This window comes from Artibeus jamaicensis, unplaced genomic scaffold (assembly GCF_021234435.1).
Source record: "Artibeus jamaicensis isolate MK-2021 breed Jamaican fruit bat unplaced genomic scaffold, CSHL_Jam_final contig_475, whole genome shotgun sequence".
Taxonomy (NCBI): domain Eukaryota; kingdom Metazoa; phylum Chordata; class Mammalia; order Chiroptera; family Phyllostomidae; genus Artibeus; species Artibeus jamaicensis.
Window position 1 is genome coordinate 4,027,845 of NW_026521852.1, and position 23,768 is coordinate 4,051,612.

The 23,768-nt window shown below is 49.9% G+C and overlaps 1 protein-coding gene and 1 non-coding gene across 13 annotated transcripts in view; one reads left to right on the forward strand and one right to left on the reverse strand.

The window, feature by feature from the left end:
- The window catches only part of PLEKHA6 (pleckstrin homology domain containing A6), a 137,999-nt gene that overhangs the window by 25,467 nt on the left and 88,764 nt on the right, over positions 1 to 23,768 (forward strand). Inside the window, exon 1 of one of the 12 annotated variants that reach the window (XM_053667952.1) lies at positions 12,325 to 12,343. The exons of the other annotated variants lie outside the window; for them this stretch is intronic. The gene's annotated coding sequence lies outside the window, so the exon portion shown is untranslated. Of the gene's footprint in view, positions 1 to 12,324; positions 12,344 to 23,768 lie in introns of those variants that run through there. 12 annotated transcript variants of the gene reach the window in all.
- LOC119055081 (U6 spliceosomal RNA) lies at positions 11,408 to 11,514 on the reverse strand. Its single transcript, XR_005083619.2, has one exon. It is a non-coding gene; the product is annotated as a U6 spliceosomal RNA (small nuclear RNA).

Here is a 23,768-nt window from a genome sequence, read left to right on the forward strand (position 1 = left end):
TAGTTGGCCGGACAGTTCAAACCCATGTTGTTCAAGGGTCAGCCGTATTTCTCCACCTAGCTCAAGCTGGGACCACTGTCTCCCAGGCACTGGCTGGCAGGTTTGCAAGGTGGAGTTGGATCACATCTTGTCTACCTGTCCATGCCTTTCTCCTTGGAGATGCAGTCTTGTCACTTACTCCTGGGGCACTCTGAGAATGTTGACGTGGTACTGGGCCACTGCGCAGTTTGGGACAGGAAACACAACCTCTTACGTATTTGTCACGATGACTGTATTTATTCATATTTCTTTGAGAAGAAGTGAACTATTTTCAGCCAGCTTAGAGGAGTTTATCCCTCCCACAAGAACCTTATGAGATACCAGGTTAGGGAAGGGGTGTCAGCAGAAACCCATTTGCATAGTTCCCCAGTCCTTCCTTTGGCTCAGTTTGCAGCTGTCCTGGGTAACTGTCATCTGGGCACTGCTGCCACTTCCTACCACACACTCCAGAATTGGTGGGAAAGTGAGGCTAAACGTGACTTGTCATAAACTCTGTATTGGTGTCAGAGTTTGTGTTTCTAGATGGACAGACCCAGGCAGGAGAGGGACCTAGACTCTCAGCCTCGACAGCAACCTTTCATTCCTTCCAACCCCCCTCCCATAGCAGATGCCATTCCAGCGTCCTGGACCCACACCCGACGGCACCACTGACCCCTCCATGGCTGGGAGCAGAGCTCTGTCAGTGGCCTTTTCCATCAGTGGACAATGCTGATTCCTGTCTCTCCTCAACGTTGATCTTACACTTTTCTTCTTCTACCACCCACTCTTTGGTTCCAGTTTGACACCCTGGCTGTTCCTTCCTGGTCTCACTTGTTTGTCATCCTTTCAAGAGTCTGACAAGTGTCAAGAGACAATATGACACAGTGGGAAAAATATAGGCTCTGGGATCCATCTGTCTGAGTTTGCATCTACCTTCACAATCACCACCTTGTTACTCTCTAAGCCTCTGGTTATAATCCTCTTTAACCTTAGAGAGGTTAACCTCTCTAAGCCTCAGTTTACCCATCCTAAACCATGAGTTATGATGGTAATTACCTCATAGGATTGTTGAGAGGGTGAAATTTAACACATGTGAAAAATCTAAGGACAGTGCCTGGCAACTGTAAGCCCACTCAGGGCATGCCAACTTCTCATCTCCTCTTAAAATGAGCTTTGTAGACTGGAATGTGGTACTCCAGATGTGGTCTACTCGGGGGGACTATGGAGCCCTCTACGTGACAGTCTATTTCTATTATGTCAGACTGTGTGTGCAAATCACTGGTGTTTAAACCGAGCTCATTGTACTGAAGTCCTCAGGTCACTTTCCCATGGACAGCTGGTAGGTTTGGATTTCCTGTCTCTTACACAGAAGGTGTGATCTGCTTCAGAGGGAAGGTCAGTGTTAAGGGGGTCCAGAGTAGGCCTTTACATTGGCTCCAAAAAGACCTGTATATCCACGGAAGTAGTCTGGCCCTTTTTATAATGCTTCTCTGTGACTGGTGTTCTATTTGGAAAATCCCTTGACCTACAGTGGCCTGAAATAAAATTCCCTACTCTGTGGGTTTTTTCCTTCTTCAGTGGGTCTCTTTCACTTTTCTCTGCACTTGTTTATCAAGTGATCTGGGCAAGTACTGTTGTGACCTTCCTAACTTCTGACTCCACTGGTAAACCTTTGAGAGCCTTTAAATCCTTGCTTTTCATGGGCCAACAGCATCTACGCCACCAAGGAGCTTGTTAGAAATGCAGAATCTCAGGACTTACCCCCAACTGTTACCGAACAGGGGTCCAAGGGGGGGCAATATTTGGCCCCCGAGGGATGCCAAAAACTGCTACAGAACAACAGGGGCCCCTCCCAAGGATAGTATACTAATACCTACTGGGCTCATCTGTCCACTGCCAGAGGAAAGACATCTCTCAATGCCAGAGATTTGTGAAAAGGAAAGGAAAGGTTTATTCAAAGCTATACAGACTTAAAGCAGTGACCCAATGTCCCCATTAATATATCAAAGTCCTTCAGGATAACCACAGATGCCCACAGCACTTCCTTCCCCCCTGCCCTAATTCGGGGTACCCTATCTCAGGAAAAGAAGCACATGTCCGTGTTTCAGGTTGCTGCCATCATCCGGTGGGTCGCCGTCCAGGCCGGATCTCTAATTACTCCAAAGTCACGTGGCACCTTCTCATAGTCCCCTGGCAAGAGTTCTTCGTACCCATTTTTCCAGTCAAATTCTCTCCTGCTTTCCAGGCCACATGGCCAAAGGGGGCACCCCAAAGCCATGTGGGCCTCTTCTACCAGAGCTGCAGAGGTCCGCACTGTGCCAAAAGTGTGTGGCTTTCTCTCCACCTGCCTGCAGGAGTCCCCACTCTGGTAAAACCCCATGGATCTCTTTCACCTGGGCAAGAGGAGGTCCTAACTCTGCCCAAAACCACGTAGCTCTCTCTCTTAGCTGGAGGGGGCAAGAGGGAGGTCTCCACTCTGCCAAAACCGCATGGCTTTCCCTTCCATGGCTGCTGCGTCTGGGTTTAAATCCTTGTGCAAATCTTCCTCTGTACCCCTATTTCCGACTCTTCCCATGATAAGTTACACCTGCCAGGACTCCCATACGCTCCCGGCTTTACTGGGCTGCCATAGTGAGTCTGGGCGAGCGTGGCCTCATGGTGTGGTGCCAATCAACTCCAAGCTTTCACGCAGGCCCTGTAACTCAGGGGACCAGTCCCCAGTTACAACCTGGGTAGAAGCCATTCCCTTCTCCCTGGCTCAAAGCATGGCCACAGCTATTTAACATATCTATGAAACCAGTTAAAGGTTATAGATACGTTAAATGACCATTCCAGAGGTTAGCTGTGAAACTGTTGCTATGCAAAACAGCTCTCAATGGTCCTGCTCCATTTGTCCCTTCCCTGGGGCGGGGGAGAGGTGAGGACATCTTAATATTTCCTGGAAACCTAGAGTTCTGGACCCCATTCCAAATCTTTTCTTAGGGCCCCCCTCCTGACTGTGCCCTGTTACACAACCACCAAATCAGACTCTGTGTTTGAACAAGGCCCCCCCCCAGGACACTCACACGCACATCACAGTGTGAGAAGGGCCGCTCTGCATTGTTCACCTTGGGGTGGGAAGGAGGTCGTGGGGGAGGAATCCCATCTTCCAAGATCTTGAAATCAGTCCCACCAAGCAGGCCCCTGGGACAGACATAACACGATCACAAACTCCCCACACTCCCCTTGTGCCTCTTGGAGTTCCAATGGAAAGGTTTTTATAAAACATTCACACATCTAAAAAAGTCTAGATTGTGTTTTTCCTATTTTATTAGTAACAGGCTTTCAAGCATATCTCAAACTTTTGGAATATATGTACAACTGGAATCTTTTAAATGTTAAATGTAGGGTTTTACGTTTATGACGTATTTCATCTTGTTAACGTTAGGCTACTATTTCAGAATTTAATCCTGATTCTGTGTGTATGTACCAGCCATCCCTCCCAGCTCTGGCTTTGTCAGCAGCAAATCTGGTGGCCTTGTCTTCTGAGTCCTTATGAAAATCATGGATGAAGACACGGACACGGCAGGATCAAGAACAGACCCCTGTGGGGCACCACGGGAGGCTCATTCATTGGTTCAGCCAGCCCTGTAATCATAATCAGATGGGCTGGTGGGAGCTTGGCTCTGCTGCCTGCTGCCTTTGTCACCTTTGGCAAGTTATCACCGCCCTGCTGGACTCCCGTTACCTCATCTGTAACTGAGGACATTGGAGTAGTCATTGGCATCCCCTGGGCGGCATTAAAGAAATGAGTGTGTCTGGGCCCCGCCCCCACCCTGCCGTGCAGAGATCCTGATTCATTTGGTCTGTGGTGGTCCCAGGCCTTTGTATTTTTAAGAAACTGTCTGGGCAATTCTAGTATGAAGCCAGAGTTGAAAGCCACTGGATTAAATGATCTCTAAGGTGGCGATCTGCCTCTCTGAACTCAATGGCTCCATGGCTCCCCAGAATCCCGGCAGACATCTTCTGGGGCCGCAGGTCCCCAGCCTGACCCCTGCAGGCCGTGGTCCACAGTCAGAGGAAGGACCTGGCTGACTGGTGTAGCACAGTGGTGTACACTGGGGGGGCCATGCAGGACCACAGGATGCCCTTGTGGACGCCTCCTGTCAGCTGCTTGCTCTCCTACCCTTTTCCTCAGGACTGAATAATCATCTTGAATTCTCTGACACTGGCTCCTTTCTGTGTTTCTGAGCTTGCCCCCTAAGAAAAACAGCCCAAGGCCAGTGTAAGTTGGTTTCAGTGTAGGTCAGCAGAGACAGCTCCCTGCCTGGTTCCTCTCTGCCCTCTGTTTCTTTCCCCTGTAACTCAGGAGGTGACAGCACCTCTGGGCCTTGTCTTTGTCTTCATCAGCTCCCATTGGCTGAGGGCTGCTTCAGGCGCCCTGCAGGAACTCCAGGAACCTTGTTGCCCAGCCTGTGAATGACTACAGAGCCCTCTGGCTTGGAGCTGGGGGTCAAAGCACCTGTATACCCTACTGGGTCATTTGGGGCATGATTGGCTTCTGGCTTAGGATGGATGTTGCTTTGAGCATCTCTTTCTGCTTCTGGAGTAGGAGTGTACCCCAAATCTGCATTATCTTGTCCTGCTCCCTCCCCCCTCCCTGTTGCTGCTGGGTGCTGGGAGTGTCTCTGCAGTGGGCTTGTTAATTGGTGCTTCAGTTGGCTGATTGACTCTAATGCTGGCGCACATTTAGTTACCCGGCAGCCGCCTCTCAGACAGCCGTTAATTGCAGGCACGAGAGAGACAATAATTATAGGATAATGGGTGGCTTTTGTGTGAGTCCTTCTTGCACTGTGTCAGCAAACACCAAGGGTTTGTTTCCTAACATTCAGCCACTCTCCTGAGGAGATGCCCTAGCCCCCTTCTGCTCACTTGTCCCTGTCATCCAGCCCAACCCATTCCTGCCCCCAACCTAGAGTATGTTCCCATTTCCCAAAAATATTGTCTCCTAGTCTGCAGGCAGACATGTCCCCTTTTTAATATTTGTGAGTTTGAATTTGTGCCTTATTAAAAAGTGGTACTTAACTAACTTGGCTTAAAAAAAGGGAAAGTAAATACTGTACTCTGTACCTTATTCCCTGGGCCCTTCTTTGTTAATATTTTTGTGTAGTTGTAATTAGTGTGTAGCTGTTGTTCTGTGCCATGAATTTTTTTGTTTAATGTTATTTTATATAAATACTTCCAGGTATGACAATGGTCCATAAATTTGTCATTTTAATAGCCATAAATAATTCTGTCATGTTACTCCATTATTGTATTGCTTTTCTATTATGACTGGGAATTTGGGTTGATTCCAGTTTATTGCTATTATGAATAGCTCTGCAATAAACATCTTTATATGTTACTGATTTTTCTCCCAGTTATTTCCCAGTGGGTGAGTTGAATGGTAAGTTGTACTGATTTGACATCATGTTGGAAAGAGGTGAGGGGAGTGGGGCCTGGAGGCTACTGGGAGAACTTAACCGATTCCCTCTGTCCCTCCCAATATACAATTTCTTCTCGTTGCACCTCTTTGCCTGTCCATTTCTATAATAGTATGATCCTTGCTCCAACTTCCCTAGAAACACCCCAAGTTAGTGACGTGGAGTCTTGGCACTCTGGTTACCTTGCTTCATGTAGATCACCCCAAGATGTAAAGACTTAGGGAAAAAAATGTGTCGTTGCCCAGGTGGTGTGGCTCAGTGGACTGAGTGCTGGCCTGCCAACTGAGAGGTTGCCAGTTCGATCCCTGGTTAGGGCACATGCCTGTGTTGTAGGCCAGGTCCCTAGTTGGAGGTATCACACTGATGTTTCTTCCCTTCTCTTTCTCCCTCCCCTCTCCTCTCTGTAAAAGTAAACCAATAAAATCTTTTCTTAAATGTGCTTCTATCTCTCAGGGTTCTCTGGGTTACCTGAGCTCAGCTAAGTGCTGGCTTGGCTGTCCCCTGCCCTTGCAGTTATCTGCAGGCTGGACTGGGTCAGATGGCCAAGGTGGTCCTCACATGGCTGTCATCTGGAAGTTCAGCTGGGCCGTCAACTTGAGCACATCCATGTGGCCTCTCCATATGACCCGGACTCCACTCAGTGTGGCAGTTTGTTCCTGTAGGGGGTGTCTCGAGAGAGTAGGCCAAGAGACCCAAGTGGAAACTTTAAGGTTTCTTACATCCTAGCCCCAGAAGTCACATGACATCATTCTCTTACATTCCATTGGTCAAATGGGATTACAGGCGCACCCAGATAGAGAGGAGGTGGAGAATAGACTCCGCCTCTCAGTGGTAGAGGTTGCAAAGAACTCTCAGTCATGTTTGAGCCCTCACTCTTGAAGACAAAAAGTCTGTATTTTTTAGATTTAATTAATTTATTTTTCAAGGGAGGGAGAAAGAGAGGGAAAGAGACATCAAGGTGTGGTTGCCTCTCATGTGCCCCCTGTTGGGTACCTGGCCCACAATCAAAGCACGTGCCCTGCCTGGGATTTGAACTAGCAACCTTTTGGTTCACAGGCCAGCACTCAATCCACTGAGCCACACCAGCCAGGGCAGAAAGTCTGTATTGATTTGTAGCCTATGAATCCTATCAGCATCTCCTTAGGAAGAACCATATGAGAGACTCTGTCCCTCCATTTCCACTCCAAATCCTGCCCATTTCCACAGCTTAGAAGTCATGAGACCTCTTCTCAGAAGCTTCCCTGATGGGCCCATGGGAGTCATCTTCTTCTTACAACCTCCCTCCTTCACCTTCCTAAACTCCCAAGGCCCTGTATCTTTGCTCTTGTCTTATACAGCTCTTATCACACATCACAACACCCAGTTATTTAATAGGTTTGGCTCACTGTGCTGTCAACTCCTGCTTGAAGGCAGGGATTCTGTCCCATCCCTCTTGTTAATCTCCATGCCCTACCCTAAAGACCTGGTAAAGTGCCTGGCATGTAAAAGGGCTTCCATCAGTCCCATCCCCTGCCCCCTTTTCATACATTGGACATGCCACTGTCTGTTGAATGAATGAATGAATAAGTCATCTCAATGAGTTTGGGGCAGAGAAAAGGAGTGACATTTACTGGACATTTACTGTGTGCACCTACCAGCACTAGCTAGGAGCTTTATAGAAATTATCTTATTTACTTTTCACAATAACCTGGGAAGTACTTAGTTGTATCTCTGTTTTACAGATGTTGAAGCTGAGTTTCCGAGATGTTAAGTACTGTGTTCAGGGTGACATCGTTGGGTCACACAGAAAGTTGTAGAGTCATGATTTAAACTTAGCTCTTTGGGAACTTAGGGTGAGTGTTTCCTTCTATACACTTAACCTCTTGGAACCTCAGTTTCTTCCTCTGTAAAACGGGGAGGATAATACTTAGCTCATAGGGTTGTTTGGATAAAGGGAAAGACATGCCAAACATCCAGTATTGGTGTAGAGTGTGCACTCATGTCATGTTGTCTGTGATGACATGACTTCTTGTTCGTTGGGGTTTTACAAGCACTTTATGCCTTGGGATGGCTTTATGGCTACCGATGTAGTTGACAGAACTGCTCTGTTGCTGTCTTTTAGTGTGTGTGTTGTTCACTGACACATACATAATTACTCTGGCACTGTACTTCCGAATCCTTGCCCCTTCCCTTGGGGCACGTGGGCAGTCATTTCCCAGGTGCGACCTCCCACCTTCTTCGTAATCACAGTGCAGACAGCCAGGTCTCCAGTCACCCAGGCACTTCCCCTGCAGCTGAGCCTCAGGAGTCCGCCCTCCCACAATCATTGCATTTGCTCTTTGAAAATTAATGTCAACGAGAGCTCATGCGTTCTCTTTCTTTTCCTCATCTTCACATTCGTGTGCCCTCTTTACCCCTTGGCTCTAATTCATTTTGGTCTCTCTCTGTCTCATCACATACAAGGACCCCTTTTGGGATGACTCTGCAGTGGTGACCCCTTGCTGGGTGAGCTATGATATGGACTAGAAAGGAGACTGCAGTATTGTGAAGGAGGGTCCTGGGTGGAGCTGGGGATGGTGATGATTTATGTCTTTTCTTCCCTGAAGTCCTTCCCTCTTATTGCTCTGTCTCTGGCCACATAATTTTTTGGCTCAAGACACTGCCCAGGAAGGGAGGAGCGAGCTAGTCTAGGCGTCCACTAGTCTGGTCTGGTCTCTGTCCCTTCATTCCAAGCTCAGTTCCATCTCCTACTCCCCTGCCTGGCCACTGATAAATAGCATCGAGTTGCCAGAGTCACGGAAGGCAGAGGCGGTTGGACATTTTTTTTTCTTAACTCTTCTCACACCCTTCCCTCCAAAGGTCCCAACAGAAAAGTCTGGGAATCCAGACCAGAGTTTCTTAAAATTCTTTTCTCCATGCCTTCAGGCCCTTCTTTTCTTTCAGTGAGGGTTGTTGGTAAAGTGCAGGGCTCCAGCCAGGCCAGACGAAAGCCATCCCAGCATGTGCAGGGGGCTCCCCACGGGCAGCTACCGGCTTTTGTGATTCTGTTCCTGGATGCCTGGATCTCGACAGATCTTCAAGTGCAGAAAAGCATTCCCAGTGTCCATGTGGATTTGCAAATTCAGGAGTGGGCTAAAGTGGGTTTACAGTTGTGAGTATGTGAAACAGAGCTATTCAAGCTATGGTAACAGTCATAACCTGCATGTCTTTTTCCATGTGAACAGCTAACTGTAAACCTACTTTTCCTACCCCTGTATATGTCCTTTATGTTGACAAGCTTGTGGTGGGGCGACGGAGGGAGGAGGAGGGCAGAATAGCATGCCAGCTGACCAGTGCATGATTGGGAATAATACCTCCTCCCCTGCTCCCACAACGTCCACGGAGTCTGGCTTGATAGCCTCAGCCAGAAGTGACACTCCTTTCACTGAATTCCAGTGACTTGTCACATTTACAGCATATTTATGCTTTTAGTTGTAGGGTGGTAGTAGAAGATTGTATTGGATACACAAATTGGGGCTAGATTATATAAGGTCTTGCATTTTGAACTAAGAAATTTAGCCTTTATCCTGCAGGCAATGGAGATGTCCCAGGGGTTTGTGAGCCAGGGCAGGAGCGAACTGCCGTCTGCAGAGAACAGGGAGATCACTGTCAGAGGTGCTCTTTCACCTCCAGGGCAGTGGGACTGGGGTTGCTGTCTCATGTCTACATCACAGACGGGGAAGATTTTCTGGTAACGGCGGGGGGGCTGGTTCTGGTGACACAGTTAGAGCTATTTTGGGGGCTTAGGGGTGAGGTTGGAAATCCAAGTCTTAGGATAAAGTTAAGTGGGTGACCGGAGGCAGGAGGTTTAGGGTCAGAGCATAGAGTATCAGATCTGAGGGGTATAACACCCTGTAAAAAGCCTCTCGCCTCTAGAAGGGCTCACATGGGCTGCTCCCACGTGCAGGGGCTTTTGCTCTGGAACACATTAGAGGCACCTCTTAAAGGTGACCTGGCAGAATTATTTGCTGGCTCAAAGTAGTTGAGACAAGGTGACAGAGGACTGTGGTAGAACAGTGGCTATGGGGGGAAGGGGTTGAAAAGGGGGTACAGATAGGCCCCTGTCACATAGGCACCTTCATCCCCATTGCATGGCGCAGAACAGCTGGCCCTTCCCAGTTGCCCCTGGGGACGAAGCCCTGACCTCCCAGACAGAAAAGGGGGAGGAAGAAATGACAGACTCCTTGTCTGTCAGCCATCTCCCAAGGTTACTTTAGTTTCTACACGGCTGTCCCTGCAGCTGCAGGCTGCCTGCTGTTATCTGGGTGTCTCCTTGCCTTCATTCTGCTGCTCTGGCAGAGGGCAGAGGAGGACGGAGCTGCCTGCCGCAGCTTCAAAGATGCACGGGAGACCGAGGTCCTCCTTCAACTGCTCTCTAATCCTGGAAAACAGCCTCTGCCTCCCCTCACCCAAGGGAGGTCTTCTCTACAACCTTTCACTGGTGGGGGAGGGAGGGAGGGGCCTGGTCCAAGGGGTCCAGGTGGGGTGTCTGTACCCTGAGTGGAGCTGTCTGTAGTGTTGGGCTGGGGCCAAGCTAAACACCTCCCCACCAACTGTCCCATCCATCCTGCTATGCTGGCCTGGCTGGGGACGGGGGATGGAGCGGATGGTTGTCTGCAGGTTAACCCTCGGGAGGCCAAAGGGAAGGAGAAAGTCCGGTGGGAAAGTGTCTGTCCGTTTCCCAGACGGGCGGTCTGGTCAATCCCAGAATGGCAGGTCCCGAGCCTTCCTCCTGTGGTGATCTTAAAGTTGTTCGGATGGTCAGGAACTTTGAGTCACAAAAATTTAAGATTTCACTAAACAGGCCAAAAGAGGGCCTTGCTTCTACTTCACCTTGTTGCCACTAACCCTACCTGGCTCCTCCCCCTGAGATGGGGGGTTGTATTAGCTGTGGCCTTTGCCTCATTGCCTTGTGCTATGGTTTGCCTCAGGGGAGCTTCTTGGGGCACCTGGACTAAGGCATATCTAGTCCACACTGCAGGCTTCACCCCAGCCCAGGCCTGTACCCAGGGAAGGTTCTGGAGATGAGGATTCTCTTCCTTCCCCATCCCTGCCACAGTCAACATCATATTACTCTTGGCCTTTTGTGTTCAAGGCCTGGGGATAAATGGTCCAAGGTTTCCAATCTGATAAATGGAACCAATCTGATAAATGGTTCCAATCGGAGGAACCTTTTAAGTAGGCTGATCAAAATGTCCTTGTCTAGCAGGAGTAAGACACTTCTTGATTTTTTAAGGGAATAGATTGCCAATAAAACCTTGGGCCTGCCATTGAACAACCTGCCTTTAACCCTTGAAGCCCCTGAATTTGCTTGGTCTGTAAATGGTCGCGACTCCTGGTCGAGGTGGCCTGGGCAGGGTGCACTCCACAGAGCACAGGAGAGCAGCACCTGGGAGGTTTCTCCCAGAGAGGGGGGTAGGCCTGGGCGTTCATGTTCACTGCCTCCCGAAGCGCCAAGGCCCCGGGCAGCGCCAGGGGTGAGCCGCTTCCCTGAGATGCATAACTTCCAATGGAGAATCCCCCTCACTGCGCCAGCTGTGAATCAGCTGAGGACCAGGGATCAGACCCGAGGCTTCCCCCCTGTGGATTTGTGAAGCTGCAGTGAACATAGTCAGTGTGTATAAAAAGCTACGCAGATATTGTTATGAATATTATTATTTTGAGGAGAGCCCTTATAGTCTTAGGTTTCAGGCCTAATTCCTTGTGAAGTTCCTGCAGCCACAGCTTCCTCCCAGGGTGGGGGGGGGGTGAGGAGAAGGAGCCACTGGGTGTGACTTGCCTGCCCCTCATAGCCACCCACTTTGGGCCGAGCCCTGGATGGTTAGAGAGACCCCATCCACCCACACAGACAAATCCCAGGGCCAGAGCATGCCTTCCTGCCCATCCCTCTGTCCCCTTCTTCTTTGCTCTTTCTTGAAGCATTTTTTACGAATTTGCCTGTCATCCTTGCACAGGGGCCATGCAAATCTTCTCTGTATTGTTCCAATTTTAGGATATGTGCTGCCAAAGTGAGCATTCTTGAAGCGTTTTTCATCCCCTCACCCCCACCCCGCAATCATGAACCGTGGAGGTCCTGGGCAAGGTGCGCAAGGCCTGGCGCCTTGTTCTCTGGCTTGGTTTTCCTTTGCCGTCTCCTTATTCAGATGGCCTTGTGAAGCCCGACAGAAACCTGCCTCCTTCCTAGGTGTGGCACTCTTCTCATTTATGGTAATGACACCTCACATTTATAGGGCGTCACTTCTGCGAGCCCTGAGCGTTTTTCCTTCTGTGCTCACTCCCATGGCTCTGGAGGTACAGGCTGAGGGGGACAGGATCCCGGCAACTTTATAGCAGAGGCTGTGCGGTGGTCAGTGGCTTGCCTTAGGTCACACAGCAAGTGGCGGAGCCAGGATTTGAGTTTAAGAGTCGGAAGGGCCCTGGGATCAGTCATGAGGCTCCCCTACTGTCAGCAAGGCACTCGTTGGCCCACTTGCTCCATGTGTACAGGGGAGGGTGATGCCTGCCTGCCCCGGCTTTGGTGTAGGTTGGCTCTGAGGGAACCTTGGGCTGGCCCTGTGGCCCCTGAAGGTCAGTGAGTATTAAGAGGTGGGAGGCTGTCACCTTGTGGCCACCCAGCACGTTCATGAATATGGAACAGGCACCTGGTATGAATAAGTTAACCTTACTAAGTTAACCTTGTGTCCCTTCAGCACTGTGCCCCCAAAGGGTGAGCTCTTGGCAGGCTCCTGCTGGCTTCCTTGATTGGCCACTTGGTCTGAGGTGGAGCCTCCTGTCTGGCACTCGGCCTCTTGAGAGGCAGGTGGATTGGTCTGCTAGTTTCTCTTCCGGGAGCAGGCTGCTAGGAGGTAGGAAAGGGACCAGCTGGGCTGGGAGGCATGTCTGCGAGCTGGTGCCTGATTCCTCCCTGGTCCCACAAGGGCAGGGAACCCCCTCTGTGCAACTGTGCTGGGAAGGGCTGGGGGACCCTGGAGGCATGGGCTGCCGAGTGGGGTGGGCAGTCACTCGGGTTACCTGCTCCTGGGGGCCTCTAACCTCCTGCTCCATCTATCTCTTTTCACACCTTACTGTTGTTTTCTTTCTCCTTTGCTCTCTTTCTCCTCTCTTTCCTTTACTCAGTGATAGCCTTAGCTCAGGAACGTGCCAGCCCGGGCACTCTCCCCATCCGTTCCTCATTTCCCAGGGACTTCTCCAGATACTCCGTAGTCCTCTGCTTTCCCTTCTGAACTCTCCATCCCGCTCTCCCTCAGCCTGCTCTCCTCTCCCATGAGCTCTGTGGTCAGTAGCACCAGGAAGTGCTAAGGGAGGGACTGGCCTGGGAGGTGCCAGCTGTTTGCCCAAGGTGAGGTGGGCGACACCTAGGCCCCTGGCTGGGTTGGGCCGGAGTGTGGGCTTGGGTGGTTGGTTCTTGTATGGCCTGTCCTTCTCACAACTTCTTCCTCCTCCCCTCATCCCCTTTCCCATTCTGGCACCTAATGGAGACAGAAAGGCAACAGGCACTCCTCCCAGCTACATCGGATGCTGCTTTGTGGTCACAGAGTTCTTTTCAAGTCCTGGCATAGTGAGAGGTGAAATTCAGCAGGGGGTGGGAAAGCTCTTAGTTTTCAGCTCTGAGCCAGGTTGGTCCGGGGAGGAAGGGCAGTGGGGGATTCTGCCTCAGAAGACCGAGTGTGTCTCCAATGCTGGGATCCAGAGAGGGCTGCTTTTTCTGCTGTTACACTGGCTCTGCCTCTGTCAAAGACCCCAAGGGGACACAAGTGTAGAAAGTGAGGTCTAACTTGTTGCAGGGGAGCTGTTGGAAAGGAGGAAGTAGCCTGGGGGCCTCCCCCATCATGTTCTCAAGGCGCGGAAGCCCCAGAGGCCAGAGCCAGAGGCCCGGGCAGCTCAGAGGAGCATCACGCACTGCACTGTGTCACCGAATGCCGCTCCTGGGGTCTAAGTGTTATTTTAAAAACTTTTCATTGTAGCAAAGTACAGACATGCATAAAAGTAGAGAGAATAGTATAATAATCACTGTGAACCCAAGCTTCAATAGTTTTTCTCTTTTTTAAAAAATATTATTTATTTTTAGAATGAAGGGAAGGGAGGGAGAAAGAGAAGGAGAGAAACATCAGTATGTGGTTGCCTCTTGTGCATCCCCAAGTGCGGACCTGGCCCAAAACCCAGGCATGTGCCCTGACTAGGGATTGAATTGGCAGCCTTTTGGTTTGCAGGCCGGTGCTCAGTCCACTGAGCCACACCAGCCAGGGCCCACGCTTCCAGGGTTTTGAAGGCATCTCATGGTCCATCCTGTTTTAGGTGTAATCCCAGCCTTTGCTACCTTCTGATCATTTTGGAGCAAATCCTAGATGATTTATCATTTCATCTGTAAATGTAGGAATTAAAAAAAATCATTGTCGTACCTAAACAAAATGAACAATTTCATAATATAATCAAGTATTCAGTTAGTTTTCATATTTCTCTGATTATTATTTGTTTCCCTCTAGTTTTCTTTTTAATTTGGATCCCCAAAAAATCTACATATTGTGACTACTTGTTACAGTTTTTAAGTCACTCAATCCATGGATACTCTTTTCTCCCTCTTTTTTCTGTCTTGCAATGTTTTGCTGAAGAAATTAGGTCATTTGTCCTATAGAGTTTCTAACATTCCGGATTTGCCCGATTCACCCTCTTTATATCATTGAACTTGTTCCACTGACTCAGTGCACGTGGTTAATTGCAGCCCTAATCAAATTCAGGTTTTGTTAACGTATTTATTTAGGGGAGGGAAGCAAGAACCCCTGGGTGACAGCGCACATCTATCAGGAGACACGATGTCTGGCTGTCTCTCGTTTGTGACGCGAGCAGCCTTGTTGATCATTGCCTGGACTCACCCATTTGTTATGGGCTAATTGCCTATTAATGACTCTCTCTGAGGGAACGTTACTTCTTTTGCCTCACAGTAAGTCATCTCTTTCTTTGGAAAAAGGCTTCCTTCTCTGGGAGGTGTTGCTGAGGAGGCAGAGACCACAAGGCAATGGGGCAGCCCCCCGCCCTGCGACCCATCCTGCCCGCGCTGTGGACTAGTGAGGCAGGCCTCCCATGAACTACCAGTCTGGGAGCCTTGGGAAAAGTCCTCTGCATCCATTTAGTCAAATTCCAGGTATTTGTGTTCATGGAGAGAGTCAGAGCCCGAGACCTCCCGGACAGCCTTTCTGGTTAGCTCGGAAACACAGCTCAGCTGCATCTAATTAAATTAATGCTCACACACAAATCTTCCCTGACTATACCGCACCCATCCACACTTGGCTCATGCTACTATCAGCTGCCTAATAATCACTCTTTATATTTGTACAACAGTCCATAGCTTGCAGAGCACATGCCCACACACATGAGAGGGTAAGAGGAAGCTCTGAGGTCAGCCTACTCGAACGTGGATTTTGATCCACCTCTTTGTCGTTGCTTGGCCCTGAGCAACTAAGCGAGTTTTCTTCTGTATCAGTGTCTCCACTGACCTGACATTAACTTAGATCTTGTAAACAATGCCTGGCACATAGTTCGTGCTCAGTAAGTGATGGCTATTATTATTTTGTATCATCTGCTCAATCCAGTATCTAACTGCAGGAATCCACAGATACTACATAAGGACAGAGTAATTGAAATTTGACCATATGTCACAGATTAGAAGTGTGTGCTCCTTGTTCCAGAATCCATCAATAAGGAGATATAAACAGCAGTTAATAGCAGTTTCTTTCCTTCTCACCCAGACAGGGTCATCTCAAAGTAGCCAGGGCCCCAGACCAAATTTAAGGCTCATGACGTTGTGTCCAGAGAAGTTGGAGAACTTGTTCTCTGAAACACACAGGGTCAGGAGCTGTGCTTGTAATGGGAAAGGAGACCTGGCCACCCTGGCCGTCTGATACCTGTTCTGTCCTTTCCTTAGGAATGGGAGCAGTGGGGAGGGACTGGGAGGACATGAGTTTGGCTTAGACTTGCTCTTGTATTTTTCCCTTTTGGAGGCCTGGGCTGGCTCTTGCCCTTGAGGAGGCCCCCTGAGGCCTCCAGTGTAGAGAACCAGGTGACCAAGCCTCCTCCCCGGGAGTTTGTAGTCCCCTGGGATGTGGCACAGCTGCCCGTCCATCTTCCCATGCAGATCGGAGACAGAAATGTGCAATTACACAATTAAACAGAGCAACCTGCCCGGGCACAGGGGTTGCGAATCAACCTCAGGGTTCTCAGCATGCTCTTTGGCCTAAGTGGGCCAGAGACTCCAGGTGAGGAAGGGCTCCTGCGGAGGGGCTTGGAGAGAGAGAGACTGGTCAGCACTAAGCTCATTTGCTCTGTATTCGCTCCTTATCACTGGCCGTTTCCTGTAACTCTCCACGAGCTGGGCAATACAGTTAAGACGCCATTTGCAGCTTTCAGAGGGCTACAAAAAGGAATGGAGCTGAGGATAAATAGGAAGCAAGGCCTCAGTTCCATGAAGGAAGGAGAGGTCAGAAGGCTAGACAATCAGAAGCACTGGTACTGCTTTCTTAGGCATCAAAAAAAAAAAAAGATGCTGGTACATAAGGAACAAAATGAAATGTTATATTTCTGTTTCACTGGGCTCCTGCCCGTTAACATCCTTGAGCTACTTCTTTTCCTGGGAGTTCAGCTTGCGATTTGAGCACGGGAGCTGAGAGTGGTGGACTTTCCATCCCAGGCAGATGCACAAGGGGGAAGGGAGAGGTGGGGTAGAGGCAAACACCCAAGTAGCCTCTTTGTCCATAATTTCACACTACAGAGGCATCTGTGCAGAGTGGACTGTTCCCAGCCTAAGCACAGGCTTTGGCCAATAAGGAGAGTTTGAAGGAGCACAGCAGTAATCCATTGGAATCATGTGGCCAGAAAGGGGTTAATGGGGACAGTAGATGCCGGGTGAGGTCAGGTTAAACTCCTCCCTGAGTCCCTGTGCCTAGGTCTGTGCTAGCACACAGAAGGCTCTTATAAAATGTGAACTAAGTCCTGGCCGATGTGGCTTGGTTGGTTGGAGCATCGTTCCATAAACTAAAATGTCACAGGTTCGATTCCCCATCAGGGCACATGCCTAGGTACGGGTCCAGTCCCCCGTCAAGGCACATACAAAAGGCAACCAATCAATGTTTCTCTCTCCCATTTCCCCTCTTTCTAAAATTAATAAGCATGTCCTTGGGTGAGAATTTAAAAAGAAAAGAAATGTGAAATGAATGAATGAATGAATGAATGAATGAATGAATGAACCAGTCAAGGAGAAGGAAAAGATATTTGAGTACAGATCTCGTTAGACCCTTTTTATTCTCTAGCTTGAACCTTAGGGGCTGGACTCAGGGCTCAGGCACTAAGGTTGCTTGTTAGCGGTGTGTTCCAAGTTGAAGTAAGTCTTGGTTATCTGTCCCACAGAGCTCTGCTTTGTGAATTAACCAGGATTTTGGCTTCTTCTCTTTCCCTTTTATCTCCCGACTCTGTGTGTGCTCACTGACGTGGGGACACAGAGTGGGGCAGCCATGCACAGACTCCGTAGGGTGGGCATTGGGAAGGGTCCGTAGATTTCAACTCGCAGGTCCTGCTGTCCCTCCTAGGGTTCTGCCTGGGTCTTAAGTGCCTCCGTTTTTTTCCTATTATGTTGCACATAGTTGGCACTGATAACCCATTTGCTGAATTAAGAAATACTATAAGTTGGCAAAAGTGGAAGGGAGAGGCTTTCTCTATCCTGACTTCTTTGGCCCTGTTCCTTGTCCCTGGCCCTAGACTAGGACAGGCTGCCTTTAAGGGACAGAGGAGCTGAGTATCCACTCATGGCCTCTGGTCTCTGTGAACTCAGGGGCCCAGTTTGAACCCCGGCTTTGTTTCAGCTGGCAGAAGGGGCATGGAACTGGAGCCTGCCCTTGGCCGTAGAGAAAGTCGGCTACAGCAGGACTGGACACGTCCAGTGCTCAGCAGCCTGCCCCACAAAACAGCTTAGGAGAAAATGAAGTGGATTCTAGCCAGGGGAACTCAGCTCCCTGAGCTGGACTTGTTCCGATGGGGCTGGGGCAGGGTGAGGAAAGGGGCACTGCCCCTTCTCTGCTCTGTCCAGTCTGTAAGGTAATGGCAGCTCAGCTGTCCTTGGTGTTGGAAGCCTGGAAATGGCTGTTCTTGCTTCTCCCCCTGCCCATCCTTTGCCTCTAATGTACCACAGCCACTGAGTTCTTTGAAGAACTAAGTGATCTCTGGGATGGCCAGGAAGTAGAGTCCTGTTTGTGGCTCCCTCCTGGGTTTGCTCCTAGGCTACCCTAAGAAATCACCAAGAAACGCCTTTCGAAAGGCCCAGGGTTCCGAGAAACCTGTTAGTTTCTAACAGTATTTTGTCTTCCAGTTGGGAAGATAAACTTACCCAAATCTTCTGGAGTAACCAAGGCCCAACAAGTCTGGGACATGGGCACAGTAACATGTGCCAAGGGCTCCCCTGGACAGGCATAGAGGCACTCAGCCTCTCAACCCTGGATACCTGAGCTCTCAATCCTTCCTCACTTGAAGATTTCACGTGGTATGGAAGGGTCCTTTGGCAAATGAGAGGCTTATTTCACAGGTGAGTCCTTTGGCGTAAAGACCAATTTGTCCTGGTTGGCCTGGGACTTTCTCCATTTTAACACAGGAAAGTCCTGCATTTTGGGACCCCCCTCAGTGCTGGACAAACTGGGACAGTTGGCAGACCCATCCTTGGGGATTCTCCAGGTTTGCATTTGTCTGTGTTGCTTAAATCACAGGAACTTTTCTTCCTGCCATTCAGCTTCTGTGAGCTGACCCAGAGATGTGAACCCAGATATCACCTACCCAGGCTGTGGGAGGCATGTCTTCCCTGTCTCAGACACTCGGGGACTGAGCCGAGCAAAACAGCCTGCAGCTGGGGCAGCTGAAGCATTGCCTGGAGGTGGCTCCTGCCTGTCTAGAGCCAGGAGCTCTGATCAGATCTTGCATTTCTGCATCTCCTTCTCTCTAAATAACTCCAAGTGTGGTCTGGTCTCTGGTCTGCTTTACCCTAATACAGTGCCTATCTCAAGGGATAAAGATGCATACAGGCGACATGATACCCTTTCAATAAATGGGGAAGCTAAAGTCTGTAGAAGGTTTAGTGAGCCACTGGCACAAAGTCATCTAGAAGCACTAAGATCAGATGAACTTTGAATTCAGCACCTTCAGGCACAAAAACTTTAGCTTTGATGATTTCTGGGTTAGGCTCTCCTATTCCGAATCCCTTCTTCTGAATCGTATTCCTCCAAATTAGGATTTTTTTTAGAGAAACCTGTGTCGGAGAAGATTATTTATCTGTTCTTTTTCTTTGGTCCCCATTCCTGTCATGTTGGTGCTGAGATTTTCCTTTCTTGACTGGGGCCAAAAAATTGCCAGAGCTTGAATTGCCCAACCTCGTCCTTTCCATCCCATCCCATCCCGGAGTCATTCATCAAGGATCCTCTGCATCCTATTTATGAATATCACAGTGACAAACATGACTCTGCCCTCCTTACCCCATCCTCTTCTCTTACTTGGTTAAGGTGCCAGAAATTTCCTCCAGTCCTTTATAATCCATAACCTGGCTTTAAAAAAAAAAGATTTTATTTATTTTTAGAGAGAGGGGAAGGGAAGGAGAAAGAGAGGGAGAGTAACATCAATGTGTGGTTGCCTCTTGCATGCCCCCAACTGGGGACCTGGCCCACAACCCAGGCATGTGCCCTAATTGGAAATTGACCCGCGACCCTTTGGTTCGCAGGCTGGCACACCATCCACTGAGCCACACCAGCAAGGGCCATAACCCTGGTTTTTACCAGGCCTCTTAGCAATCAAATCAGAGAGTAGAGCTGGTCTTTGGGAGACAGGCCCACGAGAACAGCAGGACTCTTGGGATGTGGACATTGCAGAGGACTCAGGAAGTTCTTGTACAGCCAAAACACAGCCCTCTCCACCCCCAAACTAGATTTGTATTACGCCACATTACAGCTGGGGGTGACTCAGGCAGGCTCATGCAGAATCTGTGGCCCGGAGCAGAAGTGTGACTTCAGTCCTCACTCAGCACTCACCAGAACACTCATTCAGTGCGCTTGTAATGAGAACTGAGCAATAATGTGGATGGCGGAAACATATGACCTGTCCTTGGCCAATTCGGTCAAGAGCACAGTTCTGGGGTCAGTCTTCCAGGTACCACTTTGGGTGTTTAACCTCATTTTGTCTCATCTGTAAAAGGGAGGTGATGATGGCTACTGTGAAAGTTGTGAGGATGTAGTCAAGATGAAATGAGTTGCGTTTAGAATTATGCCTGACACAAAGTATGCTGTCATTATTAGCTAGCTCATACCCTCTGCCATGTGCCTGTCTAGTAAGTTGTTCATTCATGTGACAAATACATACTGAGTGCCCATTATGTGCCAGGAAAACAAGAACAAACTTGTTCCAACTTTCTAGTTACACGGCATCTTGTAACACCCTCTATTTTTGCTTTAGTCTTCTTTCTTCCCTGACATCGATCGGCAGTGATGGAGGTTGAGAAATGGATCATCACTCGGTCCCATTGAGCTCTCTCAGATCCTAGTCTGCATGGTGTGGGGCATGATGCGGTGCAAAGGCCGCTCGCCTGACTTCTACAGGTGACCTACCTGATAACCAGCTGGGGTCACTTCATCTTTCTGGGCCTCAGTAATTCTATCTTTCAGATAGAATAATAAGACCTTTTCTTCTACCTTATTAGGGGTGTGGTACAGATAAAATGAGATAATGGATGTAAAAGCACCTTGCAAAACTAAAAATCCTTTGTAAATGTCAGGTACTGGGGTGGAACGAGGAGGAGACAGTCCCCAGAGGGCTCCCAGTCTGAGTGCAGAGGTGGGCCTCCCCAGGACGGGCCTGAAGGCAGTTACCGTGGGCGTAAGTACCTTGAGGGCACTGAAAGTCCAGTGCCCAGCACAGTGCTTGGCACACAGCAGACGCACAATAAATGCCTGCCTGGCATATGGTTGTAGATCCTTAGTAAATGTTTGTCAAATGAACAAATATAAAAAGTGGCTCCAACCACTGTAAATGCAGGGAGGGTATTAAGTTCTGAGGAAATGCAAAACAAAGGCAAGGTCAGGGTTGGGCATAGTCTCTCAGGACAGCTTCCTGGGAGAGATGATTGAGATTTGGGATGGGGCAAAGTACTAGACGTTGCACTGGTGAAACAATACTCCATGAGACAGGAAGGCCGTTCACAACCCTCCCAGGACCTGTTAGCTTGGTTCGAGTGTGTGTGTAGTGGAGGTGGGGAGAGGAGGAGGGGACAGTTCACAGAAGAAAGGAGTGAAAGGAGTAAGGGATGTTGGAAAAGAACCATGAAGCCTAGGAGGAGGGGTTGCATGGGCAGTAGTCACAGCTGGGTCTCGAGAGAAGAATGCAGGGATACATGAGAGAAGTGGGACCGTGGTTGGTGGGGGAGCAGTCACAGGCTGCCCATTATCTGCTGTCTCCCCACGATGGTCAGAATCCCAGTGCTGGATGGCTCTGGGTAACAGAGACATTGGTTGAGGCTGCAGGGGCCTGGGACTACCTGCCAAGCGGTCACTAGTGACACTTCCAAAGTGGCAAAAGCTGGAAGGCAGTACTTTGGTGTGCAGTCCCACTGGCTTACCCAGGCAGGGTGGGGAGCCAGCCCAGCTCATAGGCTTCTGGGAACTGCTGTTGCAATGGGAAAGGAAGGCAATAGAGAATTTCCAGAAGGCTGCCTGGGCTGCTAGGATTAAAGTTCTACTGTTCAGAGCCTTGAGGTTAATAGATTATTATTTCCTTCTTTTGTAAAAGAAGTCTCGCCCTGACCAGGTGGCTCGGTTTGTTGGAGCATCACCCCGTGCACCAATATTTTCTCTCACATAGATGTTTCTCTCTTGCTCACTTGCTCTCAAAAAAAAAAAAAAAAAAAAAAAAAGAGGAGGAGGAAGAACTCTAGGCACACAGGTGCTCATGTGCTCATGTATTTAAGTTTGGGAGAAAGAGACTTTGGGCAGAGGGTGGTTGGACAGATATGAGGTCCTATCTGGGCTCTTCCACCTGTTATGTGACCTCAAGCAAGTTTCCCAACAACGCTTTCCTCATCAGTGAAGCTTTTGTCAGAGGTTATTTAAAGATTAAGAAAAACACTGTGTCTGCAGTACTGACAGCACCTACATAGTACATAGTAAAGTACTTAGGAAGAGGTCATGGTTTAGTATTTAATTCCTTCTCCCCAATATCCCTGAGTCTCCTGCTTTGGAGAGGAGGCAAGGCCTGCGATGCAGAGCCCAGGGACAGCGCCTGGTGCCTGCCTGTCCTGACTCTGCAGCAGCTGGGCCCTCTGTGCCCGCACTGCCCTCAGCACTAGGGGCAGACACCATGAGACAGCCTTTCTCTTCTTTGTACCCTGGCACCTACCAGTGCCTGGCACAGAGCAGACTGCTACTAAATGTTGGTTGAATGAAAGAGGAATTTGACATGGTCTTTTCAAGTTCACAATCTAGCAGGGCGGACAGACTTACGGACAAAGAATTATGAAAAATAGTATTGGATGTGCAGAGTGCTTTGGAAACAGAGAAAAAAAGCCTGCCTGGGTGGAAGTCAGGAGCAGCCGTAGGGGCGCGGTGGGTGTGGCCAGCTGTAGGAGCAGTGGAAGGGGTGCGGTGCCGCAGAAGGAACAGCATGGTTGAGATGCGCCAGGCAGCATGGGAACTGGAGATGCATATGTGTGGTCAGGGGCAGGAGCACCAGGAACCCTCAGGGGTGTCAGGGGAGGTCTTGAGAAAAGCCGTGGCAGCCTTACCCAGGAGAACGGATCTAACCCTTTAAGGCTTTCAGCAGGCATGGGGCACTGTTTCCTGCCTCTCCTCTCTTTGTCCCATCCTTCAGGCCCTGTGCAGAAGGGCCACCTGAGGGTCAGAGAGACTGTGGCCTGCTTGAGGTCACAGGGCATATTAGCTGTAGGGTCAGAATGATTATTCAGTGCCCTTGGCTTTCACGAAGTCATACTTTATGTAGTGGGTTGCCCTGTCCGTGTTGCCTGGACAGGCAACTCCTGTCCTTCTACTGTCCTCTGGGTGCTCTCAAGGGTCATCTCAGCAGCTGCGGCCTCTGGCTAACATTCTCCACATTCTGTCTTGCAACAACAGCCTTGTCCATTCAGAGAGCCCAGTGTGACTGAGCCTGGACTGCACCTCCCCAACTGTCCCCTCCCCCACCCAGGTCTTTGGCCCAAAGGAGAAGCCACAAGATCTCCTGGAATAGCTTCCTGCTTCACCTCCAGGTGCCTGGCTGCCTGGCACTGACCAGGTTTGGCTTGGGGATTTGTTTTTCAAAAGAGATCGAGCAGAATTCGCACTGTGATGGCATTATTCTGGGTTTTTAAGGGAAGGCCAAGAACCTCTCTGCCTCCCATCCCACCCCCACCTATTCTAGGGATCCAGTTCCAAGTCGCCCCAAGGCCAGCATGCCTTGCAGATGTGTGCATAGTAGGTCTTCACAAACGTGTGCAGAACAATGACTGAGTGTGATTACAGCCGCTGTGGGAGAGGGAGGGGATCTAGTACTTCCCGGAGAGGAGGAGGAACTGTGGGGGCCTCTCAGGGCTGATCACAAAGCCTGTCTCCTCACCCCAGGAAAACTCCAGGGAAAAGCCAGCTTGCAAAGTCATGGTTTCCAGTTGTTTCCCAGAGTCAGCCAGGGGCCAAGCCTGCTCAGAAGCCCCTCCCTCTAGAAGTGACCCATTCCACCGCCTCACCGCACCTTCAGGGACACAGAGCTCGTGTCTGTGGTGGATCCAGGTGGAGGAACTGGGCTCTTTCCTCCGGTTCCTGCTGGTGCCAGCCCCTCACCTCGCCTCTGAGGTAGGGAGTCCAGTGGGGGGGGTGACCAGTTGTGGGCGCCTGTTCTAAATCCATTCCCATCATCCAGGACCAGAATGAGCCTTCATTTAACAGGGGGGTTGGGGACTGCGACGCCAAGGCAGGAATGGGCAGTGGGACAGAGCTTGGTGGAGGAGAAGAGGCACTGGTCCGTTTCCTTTCTGTAGGTGCAGCAGGGCAGAAGGGAGGACGACGGCACAGCAGTGCCTGGAGTCCTGGAAACTGCCTGGCCTCCTTGGTGGCTGCGAGGCACCTTTCATCTCTGTCCAGGACAGGCTGGGGTGGGGGCAGCCTGCTTCCACGTGTCGCAGTTGGACTGAGACCAGTGGAGCGCCACGGCGCAAGTCCCTGACTCAGGGTGACCCTTGTCTCTGGATACCTACCTGGTCGCTGCCCCTCC